The sequence below is a fragment of the Ranitomeya imitator genome, chromosome 5 (assembly GCF_032444005.1).
Source record: "Ranitomeya imitator isolate aRanImi1 chromosome 5, aRanImi1.pri, whole genome shotgun sequence".
Classification (NCBI taxonomy): domain Eukaryota; kingdom Metazoa; phylum Chordata; class Amphibia; order Anura; family Dendrobatidae; genus Ranitomeya; species Ranitomeya imitator.
In genome coordinates this window covers 701,333,531-701,352,354 of record NC_091286.1, presented here as the reverse complement: position 1 = coordinate 701,352,354, position 18,824 = coordinate 701,333,531, and the positions used below count along the sequence as shown (strand labels likewise).

The window sequence follows — 18,824 nt, the reverse complement described above, 5'->3', positions numbered from 1 at the left end:
TGTATCTACAGGGCGCAGTATGTCTCTACAGGGCGCAGTATGTCTCTACAGGGCGCAGTATGTCTCTACAGGGCGCAGTATGTCTCTACAGGGCGCAGTATGTCTCTACAGGGCGCAGTATGTATCTACAGGGCGCAGTATGTACACAGGGCGCAGTATGTACACAGGGCGCAGTATGTCTACAGGGCGCAGTATGTCTCTACAGGGCGCAGTATGTCTCTACAGGGCGCAGTATGTATCTACAGGGCGCAGTATGTATCTACAGGGCGCAGTATGTCTCTACAGGGCGCAGTATGTCTCTACAGGGCGCAGTATGTATCTACAGGGCGCAGTATGTATCTACAGGGCGCAGTATGTCTCTACAGGGCGCAGTATGTCTCTACAGGGCGCAGTATGTATCTACAGGGCGCAGTATGTATCTACAGGGCGCAGTATGTCTCTACAGGGCGCAGTATGTCTCTACAGGGCGCAGTATGTCTCTACAGGGCGCAGTATGTATCTACAGGGCGCAGTATGTATCTACAGGGCGCAGTATGTATCTACAGGGCGCAGTATGTATCTACAGGGCGCAGTATGTATCTACAGGGCGCAGTATGTTTAGAGTTTCTGCTGCCCTAGGCACTTCTAGTGCTGCCTCCCCCATTGGTGAGTATGACACTATCGGCAGTGACTTCGGCAAGAATCGCTGATGTGAAAGTCGCCTTTTGCAGCAGAGACAGCAGTCGCATCTGCCACGTAACGTATCACTTACGGCAACACTGTGTTTGGTTTCATTCATTCCCTATGGGATTTGCGGTACTTGCTGTGATCTGGGAAATGCGGAACCATACCTCCCAACTTCTGAAGGGGAAAAAGATGTAAAGGTTGCGGCGCGCGTAGTGCGCCGCGGCAAATTTTAGGCCACGCCTCTGACCACACCCATTTCACAACTAATCACACCCATATCCAAGTCCCAACCACAGCCATTTAGTACTGCTGATCACACTGTTTCATATACATTAAAACAAAACAAAAAATGGCCACACAGTGCTCCATACTGTATAATGGCTACACAGTATTCCATACTGAATAATGGCCCTACATGATGTTCCATATTGTATAATGGATCCACATGATGCTCCATACTGTATAATGGCGACACATGATGCTCCATACTGTATAATGGCCACACATGATGCTCCATACTGTATAATGGCCACACATGATGCTCCATACTGTATAATGGCCACACATGATGCTCCATACTGTATAATGGCCACACATGATGCTCCATACTGTATAACGGCCCCACATGATGCTCCATACTGTATAATGGCCGCACATGATGCTCCATACTGTATAATGTCCACACAGTGCTCCATACTGTATAATGTCCCTACATGATGCTCCATACTGTATAATGGCGACACATGATGCTCCATACTGTATAATGGCCACACATGATGCTCCATACTGTATAATGGCCACACATGATGCTCCATACTGTATAATGGCCACACATGATGCTCCATACTGTATAATGGCCACACATGATGCTCCATACTGTATAATGGCCACACATGATGCTCCATACTGTATAACGGCCCCACATGATGCTCCATACTGTATAATGGCCACACATGATGCTCCATACTGTATAATGGTCCCACATGATGCTCCATACTGTATAACGGCCCCACATGATGCTCCATACTGTATAACGGCCCCACATGATGCTCCATACTGTATAATGGCCGCACATGATGCTCCATACTGTATAATGGCCGCACATGATGCTCCATACTGTATAATGTCCCTACATGATGCTCCATACTGTATAATGGCCACACATGATGCTCCATACTGTATAATGGTCCCACATGATGCTCAATACTGTATAATGCCCCCCTCCCATCTTGTATGCATGGCTCATAACTCCTACCCCCCCCCCCCCCCCGGATGTATGGCTGATGGCTCATATTCCCCCGGTATGCATGGCTCATAATTCCCCCCCCCCCATGCATGGCTGATGGCTCATAATTCCCCCCCCCGCTGTATGCATGCCTGATGGCTCACAATTCCCCCCCCCCCTATGCATGGCTGATGGCTCATAATTCCCCCCCCCCCCTATGCATGGCTGATGGCTCATACCCCCCACATGCATGGCTGATGGCTCATAATCCCCCCCCTGTATGTATGGCTGATGGCTCATAACTAACCCCCCACCCCCCCCTATGAATGGCCGATGGCTCACAATTGCCTTCCCTATGCATGGCTGATGGCTCATAATCCCCCCCCCCCACCCCCGTATGCATGGCTGATGGCTCATAATTCCCCCCCCGTATGCATGGCTGATGGCTCACAATTGCCCCCCCTATGCATCGCTGATGGCTCATAATTCCCCCCCCCCCCCTGTATGCATGGCTGATGGCTCACAATTCCCCCCCCCCCCATGCATGGCTGATGGCTCATAATTCCCATCCCCCTGTACGCATGGCTGATGGCTCATAATTCCCCCCCCCTGTATGCATGGCTGATGGCTCACAAATCCCCCCCCCCCATGCATGGCTGATGGCTCATAATCCCCCCCCTATGCATGGCTGATGGCTCATAATCCCCCCCTGTATGCATGGCTCATGGCTCATAATTCCCCACCCATGCATGGCTCATAATCCCCCCCCCCAATGCATGGCTGATGGCTCATAATTCCCCCCCCCCCCCCATGCATGGCTGATGGCTCATAATCCCCACCCCATGCATGGCTGATGGCTCATGGCTCATAATTTCCCCCCCCATGCATGGCTGATGGCTCATGGCTCATAATTCCCCCCCCCCCCCATGCATGGCTGATGGCTCATGGCTCATAATTCTCCCCCCATGCATGGCTAATGGCTCATAATTCCCCCCCATGCATGGCTGATGGCTCATAATTCCCCCCCCCCATGCATGGCTGATGGCTCATAATTCTCCCCCCCATGCATGGCTGATGGCTCATGACTCATAATTCCCCCCCCATGCATGGCTCATAATCCCCCCCCATGCATGGCTCATGGCTCATAATTTCCCCCCCTATGCATAGCTGATCTCTCCACCCCCTCCCCTTCTCCCGCTCCTTCTCCTGGGCCATCTTGCATTGCGCAGGCGGCTTACCTTCCTCCTTCATCCCCCCGCCCCCCGTCCCTCATACTCACCTGTCAGCTGCCTGTCCCACACACCGCACGGCTGCCGCTGACATCCCTCTGGCTCTGTCCCGCTGCAGCGCCTTCTTCCTGAGTGAGCGGTCATGTGGTACTGCTGATTAAGGTCATGAATATGCGCATATTCATGACCTTAATGAGCGGTACCACATGACCGCTAACTCAGGACGCGCTACAGACGCTGAGACCAGGCATCGCTGGAGCAGGTGAGTATCGTCTTCAAGGAGGGTGGGTGGGACTAGGAGGCGGGGGGCGGGGCAGTCGGTCGCGTTTGTGACCCGGGACTAAAAATAAATAAATAAATCCTTGCTCAGGTGCCGTCCCCGCAATGTCGCCGCCCTAGGCACGTGCCCTCGAGTGCCTAGTGGCAAATACGGCCCTGAGGTGCAGTATACAGCTGCTGAGGGCAGAGCACATGATAGAGCACTGTGCACACGGTCACGATTCCCTGGAATTGCCAGTGATTGCAAGTGTGAGTTTACATATTTGCGATGTTCACGAGCCACTTGTTGTGAATTCAGCTTTTGGGCTCCCTCCGGTGGTTGTAGAGGGTAATGCAGTTGTGCCTGGACTGCAGGAGTGGACAGGTGTATCTACTAATTGCAAAACTGACTGGGGTATATAGCTTTGCAGGATCCTTTAGTCAGTGCCAGTTGTCCATTGTTCTGGAAGGATTCACTTCCCTGCTGGTCTCTCCAGTTTGCTGTGCTTTTCTACAAAGATAAGTCCTGCTTTGTTTTTGCTGTCCACCTGCAGTGGACTTTATAGTTCTGTGCATTTTCATGTTTTTGTCTTGTCCAGCTTTGTATGTGAAGGATTTTTTGCAGCCTAGATATTTCTCTGGAGATGCAGATATACCCCCCATGTCTTTAGTCAGATGTGGTGATCCGTATTTTCTGCGGTGGATATTTTCTAGTGTTTTTTGTACTGACCGCATAGTACTCTGTTCTATTCTTTCTTTTTAGCTAGTATGGCCTCCTATGCTAAAATCTGATTTCATATCTGCGTATGTTATTTCCCTCTCCTCTCACAGTCAATATTTGTGGGGGGCTATCTATCCTTTGGGGATTTTCTCTGAGGCAAGATAGGTTTCCTGTTTCTGTCTTTAGGGGTAGTTAGATCTTAGGCTGTGCCGAGGGGTCCAGGGAGTGTTAGGTACCCCCCACGGCTACTTCTAGTTGCGCTGCTAGGTTCAGGGTTTGCGGTCAGTACAGGGACCACCTTCTCCAGAGTCCGTCTCATGCTGCTCCTAGGCCACCAGATCATAACAGTACAACTGGCCAACAATGAGTTAATTGCATCTCAGAAGAAGGGCGAGAAGCTTTTGAGCCATTTTTTTTTTCCTTAGCCTGTTTGGTATTTTCCTCCCTCTTTATCTCTGGGTGGCTAAGGAATCTAGTATTAACATGAATGTTCAGGAGTTAGTTTCTCGTGTGGATCAGCTTGCTGCTAGGGTACAGGGTATTTCAGATTTCATTATTCAAACTCCTGCCTTAGAACCTAAGATTCCCACTCCTGATTTATTCTTTGGTGACAGATCCAAATTTTTGAGTTTCAAAAATAACTGTAAACTGTTTTTTGCATTAAGACCCCGGTCTTCTGGTGATCCTATTCAGCAGGTTAGAATCATCATATCTCTGCTGCGTGGTGACCCACAGGATTGGGCATTTTCCCTGGAATCTGGCAGTCCTGCTTTGCTTAATGTTGATTCGTTCTTTCAGGCATTGGGGTTGTTGTATGATGAACCTAATTCTGTGGATCAGGCTGAAAAAATCTTGTTAGCCCTGTGTCAAGGTCAAGAAGCGGCAGAATTGTATTGCCAGAAATTTAGAAAATGGTCTGTACTGACTAAATGGAATGAGGATGCCTTGGCGGCAATTTTCAGAAAGGGTCTTTCTGAATCTGTTAAAGATGTTATGGTGGGGTTCCCCACGCCGGCTGGTCTGAGTGATTCTATGTCTCTGGCCATTCAGATTGATCGGCGCTTGCGCGAGCGCAGAGTTGTGCACACTGTGGCGTTGTCCTCCGAGCGGAGCCCTGAGCCTATGCAGTGTGATAGGATTTTGTCTAGAGCTGAACGTCAAACATTCAGGCGTCAGAATAGGTTGTGTTTTTACTGCGGCGATTCTGCTCATGTTATTTCTGATTGCCCTAAGCGTACAAAGAGAATCGCTAGTTCTGTTGCCATCAGTACTATACAACCTAAATTTCTGTTAAGGCTGGGTTCCCATTGCGTTATGGGACCGCGTTAAACGGACAGCGTTGCACGGCGAAATTAACGCCGTGCAACGCGTCCGTTAACGCGCCCATTCACGCTAATGGGAACGCGCTACACTAGCGCGTGCCATGTTCGGCACGCGCTAGCGACGCGCCGGAGATTCCTGGCGCGCCGCGGACGCTGCTTGCAGCGTCCAAGGCGCGCCCGCGGTCCATTCCCCGCTCTCGCAGATCGGGGATCTGCGAGAGCGGGGACGTTACCGCGACCCCGAACGCGGCCCCATAAAAAACATTGCGTTAGCGCAATCCGCTAGCGCTAGCGCTAAACGGATTGCACTAACGCAATGTGACCCTAGCCTTATCCGTGACCTTGATCTGCTCATTATCATCATTTTCTGTCATGGCATTTGTGGATTCAGGCGCCGCTCTGAACTTAATGGACTTAGAATTTGCCAGACGTTGTGGTTTCCCCTTGCAGCCTTTGCAGAACCCTATTCCTTTGAGGGGCATTGATGCTACACCGTTGGCTAAAAATAAACCTCAGTTTTGGACACAGCTGACCATGCGCATGGCGCCAGCCCATCAGGAAGATTGTCGTTTTCTGGTGTTGCATAATTTGCATGATGATATTGTGCTGGGTTTTCCATGGTTACAGCTACATAATCCGGTGTTAGACTGGAAATCCATGTCTTTGACTAGTTGGGGTTGTCAGGGGGTTCATGATCAGGTTCCTTTGATGTCAATTTCCTCTTCCCCCTCTTCTGAAGTTCCTGAGTTTTTGTCTGACTTCCAGGATGTATTCGATGAGCCCAAATCCAGTTCCCTTCCACCGCATAGGGACTGTGATTGTGCTATTGATTTGATTCCAGGTTGTAAGTTCCCTAAGGGCCGACTTTTCAACCTGTCTGTGTCTGAACATACCGCCATGCGGTGCTATATTAAGGAGTCTTTGGAGAAAGGGCATATTCGGCCATCTTCTTCACCGTTGGGAGCGGGGTTCTTTTTTGTTGCCAAGAAGGATGGCTCCTTGAGACCCTATATTGATTATCGCCTCTTGAATAAGATCACGGTTAAATTTCAATACCCCTTGCCTTTGCTTACTGATTTGTTTGCTAGAATTAAGGGGTCTAGCTGGTTTACTAAGATTGACCTTCGAGGGGCATATAATCTTATTCGTATCAAGCAGGGTGACGAATGGAAAACTGCATTTAATACGCCCGAAGGCCATTTTGAATATCTACCGTCCCCCAGGGCCAGCCACCACCTTCTTCGACCACTTCACCACCTGGCTACTCCACTTCCTCGCCGCTGACATCCCCACTATCATCATGGGCGACTTCAACATCCCCATTGACACTTCCCTCTCAGCTGCCACTAAACTTCTATCTCTCACTTCCTCCTTTGGCCTCACTCAATGGTCTTCTACAGCCACCCACAAAGATGGTCACACACTGGACCTCATTCTCACCCGCCTCTGCTCCCTATCTAACCTCTCAAACTCACCTCTTCCTCTTTCTGACCACAACCTACTTACATTCTCTTCCCTTTCCACTCCTTGTCTACAACCCCCACCCCACAAACTCTCACACCCTCGCAGAAATCTTAAACACCTTGATCTTCACTCACTCTCTGAATCCCTCCTCCCTCTCACAGACATAAGCTCCCTACACAATGCGGATGATGCTGCCACTCTATATAACACCACAATAGCTGCAGCTTTGGAATCTCTTGCCCCTCTCACACATACCAAAGCTCGCAAAATCAACAGACAACCCTGGCACACCAGCATGACAAAAGAACTGAGGCGAGCTTCCAGAGCTGCTGAGCGCAGATGGAAAAGATCCCACTCCATCGAGCACTTCATCGCATTCAAACAGTCCCTCACTGCTTTCAAAACCATGCTCGCCACAGCAAAACAAACCTACTTCTCATCTCTCACATCCTCCCTGTCTCACAACCCCAAACAGTTATTCAACACCTTCAACTCTCTCCTCCGTCCCCCAGCACCTCCTCCCTCCCCACTCATCTCAGCTGAAGACTTCGCCTCATTTTTCAAGCAGAAAATTGAGAACATCAGAGACAATTTTAGTAAACAACCCCCAGAACCCTTCCTCCCAACTACCCAGCCCTCCACCTCCAAAACCAACTTCTCCACCATTACAGAAGACGGACTCTCCACTCTACTCTCAAGATTGCATCTCACCACCTGTGCACTTGACCCACTCCCATCCCACTTCATCCCAAACCTCACCACAGTCTTCATCCCAACCCTAACCCATCTATTCAACCTATCACTAACAACTGGCATTTTCCCCTCAAGCTTTAAACATGCCACAATCACACCTATCCTCAAAAAGCCCTCTCTTGACCCATCCTCTGTATCTAGCTATCGCCCTATATCACTTCTCCCCTTTGCCTCAAAACTACTGGAACAACATGTCCATATTGAACTGTCCTCCCATCTATCTTCCTGCTCCTTCTTCGACCGCTTTCAATCAGGCTTCCGGTCACACCACTCCACTGAAACTGCCCTAACTAAGGTCACCAATGACCTATTAACCGCCAAGAGCAAGCGACACTACTCTGTCCTCCTCCTCCTGGACCTGTCCTCTGCCTTTGACACAGTGGACCATTCCCTGCTGCTGCAGACCCTCTCATCCCTTGGCATCACAGAATTGGCCCTATCCTGGATCTCATCATACCTAACTGACCGTACATTCAGCGTCTCCCACTCACACACCACCTCCTCACCTCGCCCCCTATCTGTCGGAGTCCCGCAAGGTTCAGTTCTAGGACCCCTGCTCTTCTCCATCTACACCTTTGGCCTGGGACAGCTCATAGAATCTCACGGCTTTCAGTATCATCTCTATGCTGACGACACACAGATCTACATCTCTGGACCAGATATCACCTCCCTACTAACCAGAATCCCTCAATGTCTGTCTGCTATTTCATCCTTCTTCTCCACTAGATTTCTAAAACTTAACATGGACAAAACAGAATTCATCATCTTTCCCCCATCTCACGCGATCTCCCCAACGAACCTATCCATTACAGTAAACGGCTGCCCACTCTCCCCAGTCCCACAAGCCCGCTGTCTTGGGGTAATCCTTGACACTGATCTCTCCTTTAAACCACATATCCAAACCCTTTCCACTTCCTGCCGCCTCCAACTCAAAAATATTTCACGGATCCGCACATTCCTAAACCAAGAATCTGCAAAAACCCTAGTCCATGCCCTCATCATCTCCCGCCTTGACTACTGTAACCTCCTGCTCTGTGGCCTCCCCTCTAACACTCTTGCACCCCTCCAATCTATTCTAAACTCTGCTGCCCGACTAATCCACCTGTCCCCCCGCTATTCCCCGGCCTCTCCCCTCTGTCAATCCCTGCACTGGCTCCCCATCACCCAGAGACTCCAGTACAAAAGCCTAACCATGACATATAAAGCCATCCACAACCTGTCTCCTCCATACATCTGTGACCTCGTCTCCCGGTACTTTCCTGCATGCAACCTCCGATCCTCACAAGATCTCCTTCTCTACTCCCCTATTATCTCCTCTTCCCACAATCGCATACAAGATTTCTCTCGTGCATCCCCCCTACTCTGGAATGCTCTACCACAACATATCAGACTCTCGCCTACCATCGAAACCTTCAAAAAGAACCTGAAGACCCACCTCTTCCGACAAGCCTACAACCTGCAGTAACCACCGATTGACCAAACCGCTGCACGGCCAGCTCTACCCTCACCTACTGTATCCTCACCCATCCCTTGTAGATTGTGAGCCCTCGCGGGCAGGGTCCTCTCTCCTCCTGTACCAGTTGTGACTTGTATTTTTCAAGATTATTGTACTTGTTTTATTATGTATACCCCTCCTCACATGTAAAGCGCCATGGAATAAATGGCGCTATAATAATAAATAATAATAATAATAATAATAATAATACCTTGTGATGCCAATCGGGCTCTCTAATGCTCCATCTGTGTTCCAATCCTTCATGCATGATATCTTTCGGAGTTATCTTGATAAATTCATGGTTGTATATTTGGATGATATTTTGATTTTTTTCCAATGATTGGGAGTCTCATGTGAAACAGGTCAGGATGGTATTTCAGATCCTCCTTAATAATGCTTTATTTGTGAAGGGGTCAAAGTGCCTCTTTGGAGTGCAGAAGGTTTCTTTTTTGGGTTTCATTTTTTCTCCCTCTTCTATAGAAATGGATCCGGTTAAGGTTCAGGCCATTCATGATTGGATTCAGCCCACATCTGTGAAGAGCCTTCAGAAATTCTTGGGCTTTGCTAATTTTTATCGTCGTTTCATTGCCAACTTCTCCAGTGTGGTTAAACCTCTAACCGATTTGACCAAGAAAGGCGCTGATGTGACAAATTGGTCCTCCGCGGCTGTTTCTGACTTTCAGGAGCTTAAACGCCGATTTACTTCTGCCCGTGTTGCGTCAGCCAGATGTTTCTGTTCCATTTCAGGTTGAGGTTGACGCGTCTGAGATTGGGGCAGGGGCCGTTTTGTCTCAGAGGAATTCTGATGGTTCCTTGATGAAACCGTGTGCCGCCTTTTCTCGGAAGTTTTCGCCTGCGGAACGCAATTATGATGTCGGCAATCGGGAGTTATTGGCTATGAAGTGGGCATTTGAGGAGTGGCGACATTGGCTTGAGGGGGCCAAGCACCGTATTGTGGTCCTGACCGATCATAAGAATTTGATTTACCTCGAGTCTGCCAAACGGCTGAATCCTAGACAGGCTCGATGGTCCCTGTTATTCTCCCGTTTTGATTTTGTGGTCTCGTACATTCCTGGTACTAAGAATGTTAAGGCGGATGCCCTCTCTAGGAGTTTTTTTCCTGATTCCCCTGGGGTTCTTGAGCCGGTCGGCATTTTGAAGGAAGGGGTGATTCTTTCTGCCATCTCCCCTGATTTACGACGGGTTCTTCAGGAGTTTCAGGCTGATAAGCCTGACCGCTGTCCAGTGGGGAAACTGTTTGTTCCTGATAGATGGACTAGTAAAGTGATTTCTGAGGTTCATTGTTCTATGTTGGCTGGCCATCCTGGGATTTTTGGTACCAGAGATTTGGTTAGTAGGTCCTTTTGGTGGCCTTCTTTGTCACGGGATGTGCGTTCTTTTGTGCAGTCCTGTGGGATTTGTGCGCGGGCTAAGCCTTGCTGTTCCCGCACTAGCGGGTTGCTTTTGCCATTGCCGGTCCCTGAGAGACCTTGGACGCATATTTCTATGGATTTTATTTCCGATCTTCCTGTTTCCCAAAGAATGTCGGTTATCTGGGTTGTCTGTGACCGATTTTCTAAGATGGTTCATTTGGTACCTTTGCCTAAATTGCCTTCTTCTTCTGATTTGGTTCCGTTGTTTTTTCAGCATGTGGTGCGTTTGCATGGTATTCCGGAGAATATTGTGTCCGATAGAGGTTCCCAGTTTGTTTCCAGGTTTTGGCGGGCCTTTTGTGCCAAGCTGGGCATTGATTTGTCTTTTTCCTCTGCATTTCATCCTCAGACAAATGGCCAGACTGAGCGAACTAATCAGACCTTGGAGACCTATTTGAGATGCTTTGTGTCTGCTGATCAGGATGATTGGGTGGCTTTTTTGCCATTGGCCGAGTTTGCCTTTAATAATCGGGCTAGTTCGGCTACTTTGGTTTCGCCTTTTTTTTTGTAATTTTGGTTTTCATCCTCGTTTTTCTTCTGGGCAGGTTGAGCCTTCTGACCTTCCTGGTGTGGATTCTGTGGTCGACAGGTTGCAGCAGATTTGGGCTTATGTGGTGGACAATTTGGTGCTGTCTCAGGAGGAGGCTCAGAGTTTTGCTAACCGTCGTCGGTGTGTTGGTTCCCGGCTTCGGGTTGGTGATCTGGTTTGGTTGTCTTCCCGTCATGTTCCTATGAAGGTTTCTTCCCCTAAATTTAAGCCTCGATTTATTGGTCCTTATAGGATTTCTGAGATTATTAATCTGGTGTCCTTTCGCCTGGCGCTTCCGGCCTCTTTTGCTATTCATAATGTCTTCCATAGATCTTTGTTGCGGAAATATGTGGAGCCCGTTGTTCCCTCTGTTGATCCTCTGGCCCCTGTATTGGTCGATGGGGAGTTGGAATATGTTGTTGAGAAGATTTTGGATTCCCGTTTTTCGAGGCGGAAGCTTCAGTACCTTGTCAAGTGGAAGGGTTATGGCCAGGAGGATAATTCTTGGGTTTCTGCCTCTGATGTCCATGCCGTTGATTTGGTTTGTGCCTTTCATCGGGCTCATCCTGATCGGCCTGGGGGCTCTGGTGAGGGTTCGGTGACCCCTCCTCAAGGGGGGGGGTACTGTTGTGAATTTAGCTTTTGGGCTCCCTCCGGTGGTTGTAGAGGGTAATGCAGTTGTGCCTGGACTGCAGGAGTGGACAGGTGTATCTACTAATTGCAAAACTGACTGGGGTATATAGCTTTGCAGGATCCTTTAGTCAGTGCCAGTTGTCCATTGTTCTGGAAGGATTCACTTCCCTGCTGGTCTCTCCAGTTTGCTGTGCTTTTCTACAAAGATAAGTCCTGCTTTGTTTTTGCTGTCCACCTGCTGTGGACCTTATAGTTCTGTGCATATTCATGTTTTTGTCTTGTCCAGCTTTGTCTGTGAAGGATTTTTTGCAGCCTAGATATTTCTCTGGAGATGCAGATATACCCCACATGTCTTTAGTCAGATGTGGTGATTCGTATTTTCTGCGGTGGATATTTTCTAGTGTTTTTATACTGACCGCATAGTTCTCTGTTCTATTCTTTCTTTTTAGCTAGTATGGCCTCCTATGCTAAAATCTGATTTCATATCTGCGTATGTTATTTCCCTCTCCTCTCACAGTCAATATTTGTGGGGGGCTATCTATCCTTTGGGGATTTTCTCTGAGGCAAGATAGGTTTCCTGTTTCTGTCTTTAGGGGTAGTTTGTTTCTTAGGCTGTGTCGAGGGGTCTAGGGAGTGTTAGGTACCCCCCACGGCTACTTCTAGTTGCGCTGCTAGGTTCAGGGTTTGCTGTCAGTACAGGGACCACCTTCTCCAGAGTCCGTCTCATGCTGCTCCTAGGCCACCAGATCATAACAGCCACTAGTCTCAAGGATGGGCCGCTGCTAATGGGCCACTGCTGTTTGCTTGTCCCCCAGGCCAAAATTTGCCAGCCAGCCCCTGTACCGACGAGCAGGCTGTCATTCACTTGGTTTCCTGAGCTTTGGGCAGATGCTGCTCTCAGCCCCAACATGAGGACGGGCCTAGCCATAAGAGGAGGTAGCGGCGGCTGACAGGAGGTGTGTGTGTGTGTGGTTGGGTAGCAGGTTGCGGGATGCAGTAACGGACGGGAGGCAGAGAAAGGGTTAAAGTTAACTTTACTATAACAGGGGTATACTCTACGCAGGGAGGGAAAAGTAGAAGCAGGGATATGGCAAGTGATATAGGCATAATAGGTGTGCTGGAGGAGATGAGGGCAAAAATATAACAACTGTTCATTCGGGGTAAACATATCAGTTTGACAGCTTCCTGACTGCAGAGTACTAGGTTCAAATGGTGGTGCCTAAGCGGTCAGCACGTGATGAATCTGGTGTCATCCTGCTGTTGTTGATGATGAGTCCTTTACATCTTGCACGGGGTCTTGGGTCCAGGATTTGGGTTGCAGAGTAACGAGCGGTCTTCAACACTGCTGGAGATTTACATGGCTTGGCAGAAGTATGCGGGTGAGAGAGGGAACAGTTCTCGGTAAGTCACCTGGTGTTTCTTAGGCAGTACTCTCGCGTTATTTACTGACCCGTAGCTTTGGGTACCTTGAGCAGTGGGAGTCAGAGGGTAAAATACAGTTCTGCGGTCAGTCTCTGTAAGTGGCAGCAGGGACAATATAGCGCGGACCTGCGCTGTCACGGTGTTCAGAGGACGGAGCACCAAACTTCCCCTGCTGTGTGCTCCCGCTAAGTCTGACTCCCTTTTCGCACGCTTAGCCCTTTTTATCCTAGCTATGCTGTCATGTGCAAAGGTTGGTCCAGGTCTCTAAATTTTCCCCAGACAACAAAGGGGACAGTCCCGACAGCTCCGGAACCTGCACAAGAAAGGTACCCCCGGTCTGATCCCTCTGCTTACACTCCCCCTCTCCTTTTGCTCGCCATGCCACAGGCGAGAATTTTTGTAGTTTGCGTTGACATTCTACTGGTCCTTGAACAATTTGTTGCCAAATAAATTGGTTTAGATCGCATCTTTTGGGGGGTATTCCGGCTGTGGCCCGTTCGGAGCGCCTTAAGTCAGAAGGAGTAGTCGAATCAGGATCTTTCGACAAACAGGGACATAGCATATTCCAGTGAATTACTCGAGTGGGAGCATCTTCTTCCCCTTCTGGTTGAATTTCATACTGTAGCCTGGCCCTTCCTGGCTCATTCTCCGCTTAACCCGATATGGGTTTTTTTACCCACCGATACTCCAGTTTGTCCCTAGGATGCTTATATCGGACCAACACTCGATCCCCGGCTTGAAGAGCCGTCCCTCACAGAGGAGCAGTCTCTGGATGCTCAAGTTCCCGAAACCCTGGTCTGCACCAGGTGATGTAGTGTCTGCATACGATGATTGTTCTCAGACCCAGGTGGACACCCTTGTCCGTGGGTAGTCCTCCTATGGATCAACTCGGTGATCTCCCTTCCTGACCGGCCGAACAGCAGGGTATATGGAGTGTAACCGGTGGTGCGATGTACTCTGTTGTTCACAATTTAGCAACAAATTCAAGCCACTGGGCTTTTCGGTCTTCCTCTAGTGTCTTTAACATCTGGATAAGGGTCCGATTGAACTGTTCACAGGCTCCATTTCCTTGAGGATGATATGGCGTCAGCATGAGTATTCTCAGCTCCTCTTGTAGGTGATTTTATATCGAAACTTTGCCATCCGCGCCACCCAGTGCTGCTCCAGGGCCCAGAGTTTCGAGTTTTCCATGTGGCCAAAGGGTTATCAGTGCGCACCAGGACTTCATAGCCAGGCAAATATTCCACAAACTTCTCAGTCATGGCCCACACTAATGCCCACTGCTCCAGCTTGAACGAACTGTAATTGTCCAGATTCCTTTTGCAGTCAAGTAAGGACTGGCTTGCGTAGGCGATTACCTGTTCTTTTCCGTCTTGGGTCTGAGCTTTCTCCTGGTGTTCTCCCCACAGAATAGTACTGTTCTTTGCACCAGACGGCACCCCCTTCAACATTTGTAGTAACTGGTTCACAATGTGAGTGAAGTTCTTTACAAATTGCCAATAATACTTGGCGAGCTCCAGGAAGGCCCATACATCCTTCACGGTTTTTGGGGTAGGCCAATCCTGTACTGCAGAAATTTTTTCATGAGACAGTCTCACCCCTTCTGCAGAGACATGTCCCAAAAACTCAATCTGGGTGCGAAATAAATGACACTTCTGAGGCTTCACTTTCAAACAGTGTCTCTGAAGATGGCTCAGCACCTGTTCCAGTCTTTGCAGATGTTCCTCGAGCGTGACGGCACACACAATAATATCATCCAGATGGATTAGAGTGGCCTCAAGTTTAAGTCGCCTAGACACTTCTACATAAGTCGTTCGAACGTACCAAGAGCGTTAGCCAGGCCAAACCGCATCCGATTCTGCAACATCTGGGTCAGCATCCCCTTCACCTCTTGGTACATTTGTGGTGGTATTTGTCGGTATAGTTCTGTGATAAGCGCCGCTTTTCCAGTTGGTATCTCGTGGGTGATTGCAGTAATGCAGTCGAAATCCTCCTCGTGACGTGCAAACACATCTTGATATCACCCTAATCGAGCTTTTACCTGCTGTGGTGTGAGTTCTGTTAATTCAGCCCACATTTGCTGCTGAATACGGCGCCCCTCTCGCAGGTGCTGAGGTTCTGGTGCCGAAGACGTGTCTATGGCCACAGTCCAAGGATCCCCCTGTTTCACTGTCCTGTACAGCTCGTAGTGGTATCGGCTCCTCCGGCATGCTCAGAATTTGCACAACCTTATTCCGTCTGGGGTGGGAGCGTGAGATTCTTCTCTCAGGTTAACACATCGCACTGTGACCATCCCGTTGTACACAGTAGCTAACGTCCACGCAACAAGGAGCCCTGGAGGTAATGGCTCCATACAGGCTGGTTCTATCTGGATCTCCACTCCTTTCAGAAGGGTACATGCTCGGACAGGCAGAGTGAGCACGGTCTGTCGTGGTGGTACAACCAGGTTGGCTGCAGCTGGGACAATCACTTTTCTGAACATCTTCCCGTTACTAGAGGTTTCCTGAGCTTGAGCCGTAGGGATTAACTGCTGGAATACTCTCCTTTGAGGAGTGTAAGGGCTCCATTGTTTTAGGAACACCTCTGGGTACTTCCGAATTCCTTCAATATATTCATCCCTAGTGTGACAGCATGTCCGTTACCTGCGTCTCCCGCAGTCAGCACCACTCCCTTCTGGCCCAGAACTTTACCACAGACGGTGATTTGCATCCAGATCACCCCTGCGACCGCGATGGGTAAGTGATTAGCAGCCGTCAACTTTAGCACCGGGCCCCATTCATCGCTTCAGGGAAATGTCGTTGTACGTTTCAGGCATTGTGGTCACTTGTGAGCTGATGTCAACCAAGCATCCGCGCCCCCATCATCCATCTTGGCCCAGACAAGAGGGCCCACGCCGTCTTTTCTAGTAATGGCAGTGTGTATCTCCTGTAGCACGTTCATGTACTGGGTCACCGCCTCCCCCTCCCTTTGCACCCGGAAAAATAAATGCATGCGTAACTCCCCTATGTCCATGGGGTCTCCGTGTGTCTCTTCCAGTATCTGCAATACCTTATTAAGTGTCCCACTCTTGAGGGGGGCGTAGCATAACAGAATCCCAAGGCTTTTCATCTAAAGACATCATGGCAACTTCCGCTTCTAATGCAGGAGTCATGGGGTGCATCCTCATCATTCCCTGGATTTGCTTAGTCCAGCTACATAGCATGGTGTTGTTCCCAGTAAACTTCAGGAGGTTACTTAACATTGCCCCAGGGATATGCTAGAAAAGTAGAGGCAGGGATGTGGCAAGTGATATAGGCATAATAGGTGTGCTGGAGGAGATAATGAGGGCAAAAATATAACAACTGTTCATTAAGGGTAAACTTATCAGAATGACGGCTTCCTGACTGCAGCATCTTGGGATCTAACGGTGGTGCCAACGCGGTCGGCATGTGATGAATCTGGTGTTATCCTGCAGGCGTTGATGATCCGGTTCCTGCCGGTGACTGAGTCCTTGATGCCTTGCACAGGGTCCTGGGTCCAGGATTTGGGTTGCAGAGCGAAGAGCAACCTCAACACTGCCGGGGCTTGACAAGGCTCGTCAGAATTATGCGGGTGAGAGAGGGAACAGTTCTCGGTAAGTCACCCGTTGATTCTTAGGCAGCATGCGCGGTATTTACTGACCCGCAGCATTGGGTACCTTGAGCAGCTGGAGTCAGCGGACAAAATGCAGTTCTCCGGTCAGTCTTTGTAAGTGGCAGCAGGGACAATGTAGTGCGGACCTGCGCTGTCACGGTGCTCAGAGGACGGAGCACCAAACCTCCCCCTGCTGCGTGCTCCCGCCAAGTCTGACTCCATTTTCATGCGCTTAGCCCTTTTTATCCTAGCTACGCCCCTGCTGTCGAGTGCAAAGGTCGGTACGAGTCTCTAAGCTTTCCCCCGACAACAAAGATGACAGTCCTGGAACCGGGGCAAGAAAGCTACGTCCGGTCCAGTCCCTCTTCTTACAGGGTGTCCCGTTGGACTGGGTGTAAGGAGGGGGTCCAGTTGGGCTGGGTTTGTGTGTGTGTGACCATTACATCTGACATACAGATCTTACTGTATTAATTCCATCTTCTGATATACTTTGTTCTTTTAACCCTCTCCCCCCCCCCCAGATGGTTTTCACCTTCCTCACCAGGACAATTTTTACAATTCTGACCACTGTCCCTTTATGAGGTTATAGCTCTGGAGCTTCAATGGATCCCGATGATTCTTACATTGTGTGGGTTTTTTTTTGTTTTTGTGACGTATTGTACTTCATGTTAGTGGTAAAATTTCTTTAAAATAATTTGTGTTTATTTGTGGGAAAAACAAACAGAAATTTGGTGAGAAGTTTGCAATTTTCAAACTTTGAATTCTTGTTCCCTTAAATCACCCGAGTCGTGCCACACAAAATAGTTAAAAAAATAACATTTCCCACATGTCTACTTTATATCGGTACAATATTTAAAACATATACAGTACAGACCAAAAGTTTGGACACACCTTCTCAATTAAAGATTTTTCTGTATTTTCATGACTATGAAAATTGTACATTCACACTGAAGGCATCAAAACTATGGATTAACACATGTGGAATTATACACTTAGCAAAAAAGTGTGAAACAACTGAAAATATGTCTTATATTCTAGGTTCTTCAAAGTAGCCACCTTTTGCTTTGATGACTGCTTTGCACACTCTTGGCATTCTCTTGATGAGCTTCAAGAGGTAGTCACCGGGAATGGTTTTCACTTCACAGGTGTTCCCTGTCAGGTTTAATAAGTGGGATTTCTTGCCTTATAAATGGGGTTGGGACCATCAGTTGTGTTGAGCAGAAGTCTGGTGGATACACAGCTGATAGTCCTACTGAATAGACTGTTAGAATTTGTATTATGGCAAGAAAAAAGGAGCTAAGTAAAGAAAAATGAGTGGTCATCATTACTTTAAGAAATAAAGGTCAATCAGTCCGAAAAATTTGGAAAACTTTGAAAGTGTCCCTAAGTGCAGTGGTAAAAACCATCAAGCGCTACAAAGAAACTGGCTCGCATGAGGACCGCCCCAGGAAAGGAAGACCAAGAGTCACCTCTGCTTCTGAGGATAAGTTTATCCGAGTCACCAGCCTCAGAAATCGCAGGTTAACAGCAGCTCAGATTAGAGACCAGGTCAATGCCACACAGAGTTCTAGCAGCAGACACATCTCTACAACAACTGTTAAGAGGAGACTTTGTGCAGCAGGCCTTCATGGTAAAACAGCTGCTAGGAAACCACTGCTAAGGACAGGCAACAAGCAGAAGAGACTTGTTTGGGCTAAAGAACACAAGAAATGGAGATTAGACCAGTGGAAATCTGTGCTTTGGTCTGATGAGTCCAAATTTGAGATCTTTGGTTCCAACCACCGTGTCTTTGTGCGACACAGAAAAGGTGAACGGATGGACTCTACATGCCTGGTTCCCACCGTGAAGCATGGAGGAGGAGGTGTGATGGTGTGGGGGGCTTTGCTGGTGACACTGTGGGGATTTATTCAAAACTGAAGGCATACTGAACCAGCATGGCTCCCACAGCATCTTGCAGCGGCATGCTATTCCATCCGGTTTGCGTTTAGTTGGACCATCATTTATTTTTCAACAAGACAATGACCCCAAACACCTCCAGGCTGTGTAAGGGCTATTTGACCAA

The 18,824-nt window shown here is 48.8% G+C and overlaps 1 protein-coding gene across 2 annotated transcripts in view; it reads left to right on the top strand.

The window, feature by feature from the left end:
• LOC138638849 (killer cell lectin-like receptor subfamily B member 1A) overlaps positions 1–18,824 on the top strand; it is a 61,557-nt gene that overhangs the window by 11,732 nt on the left and 31,001 nt on the right. The window lies entirely within an intron of this gene.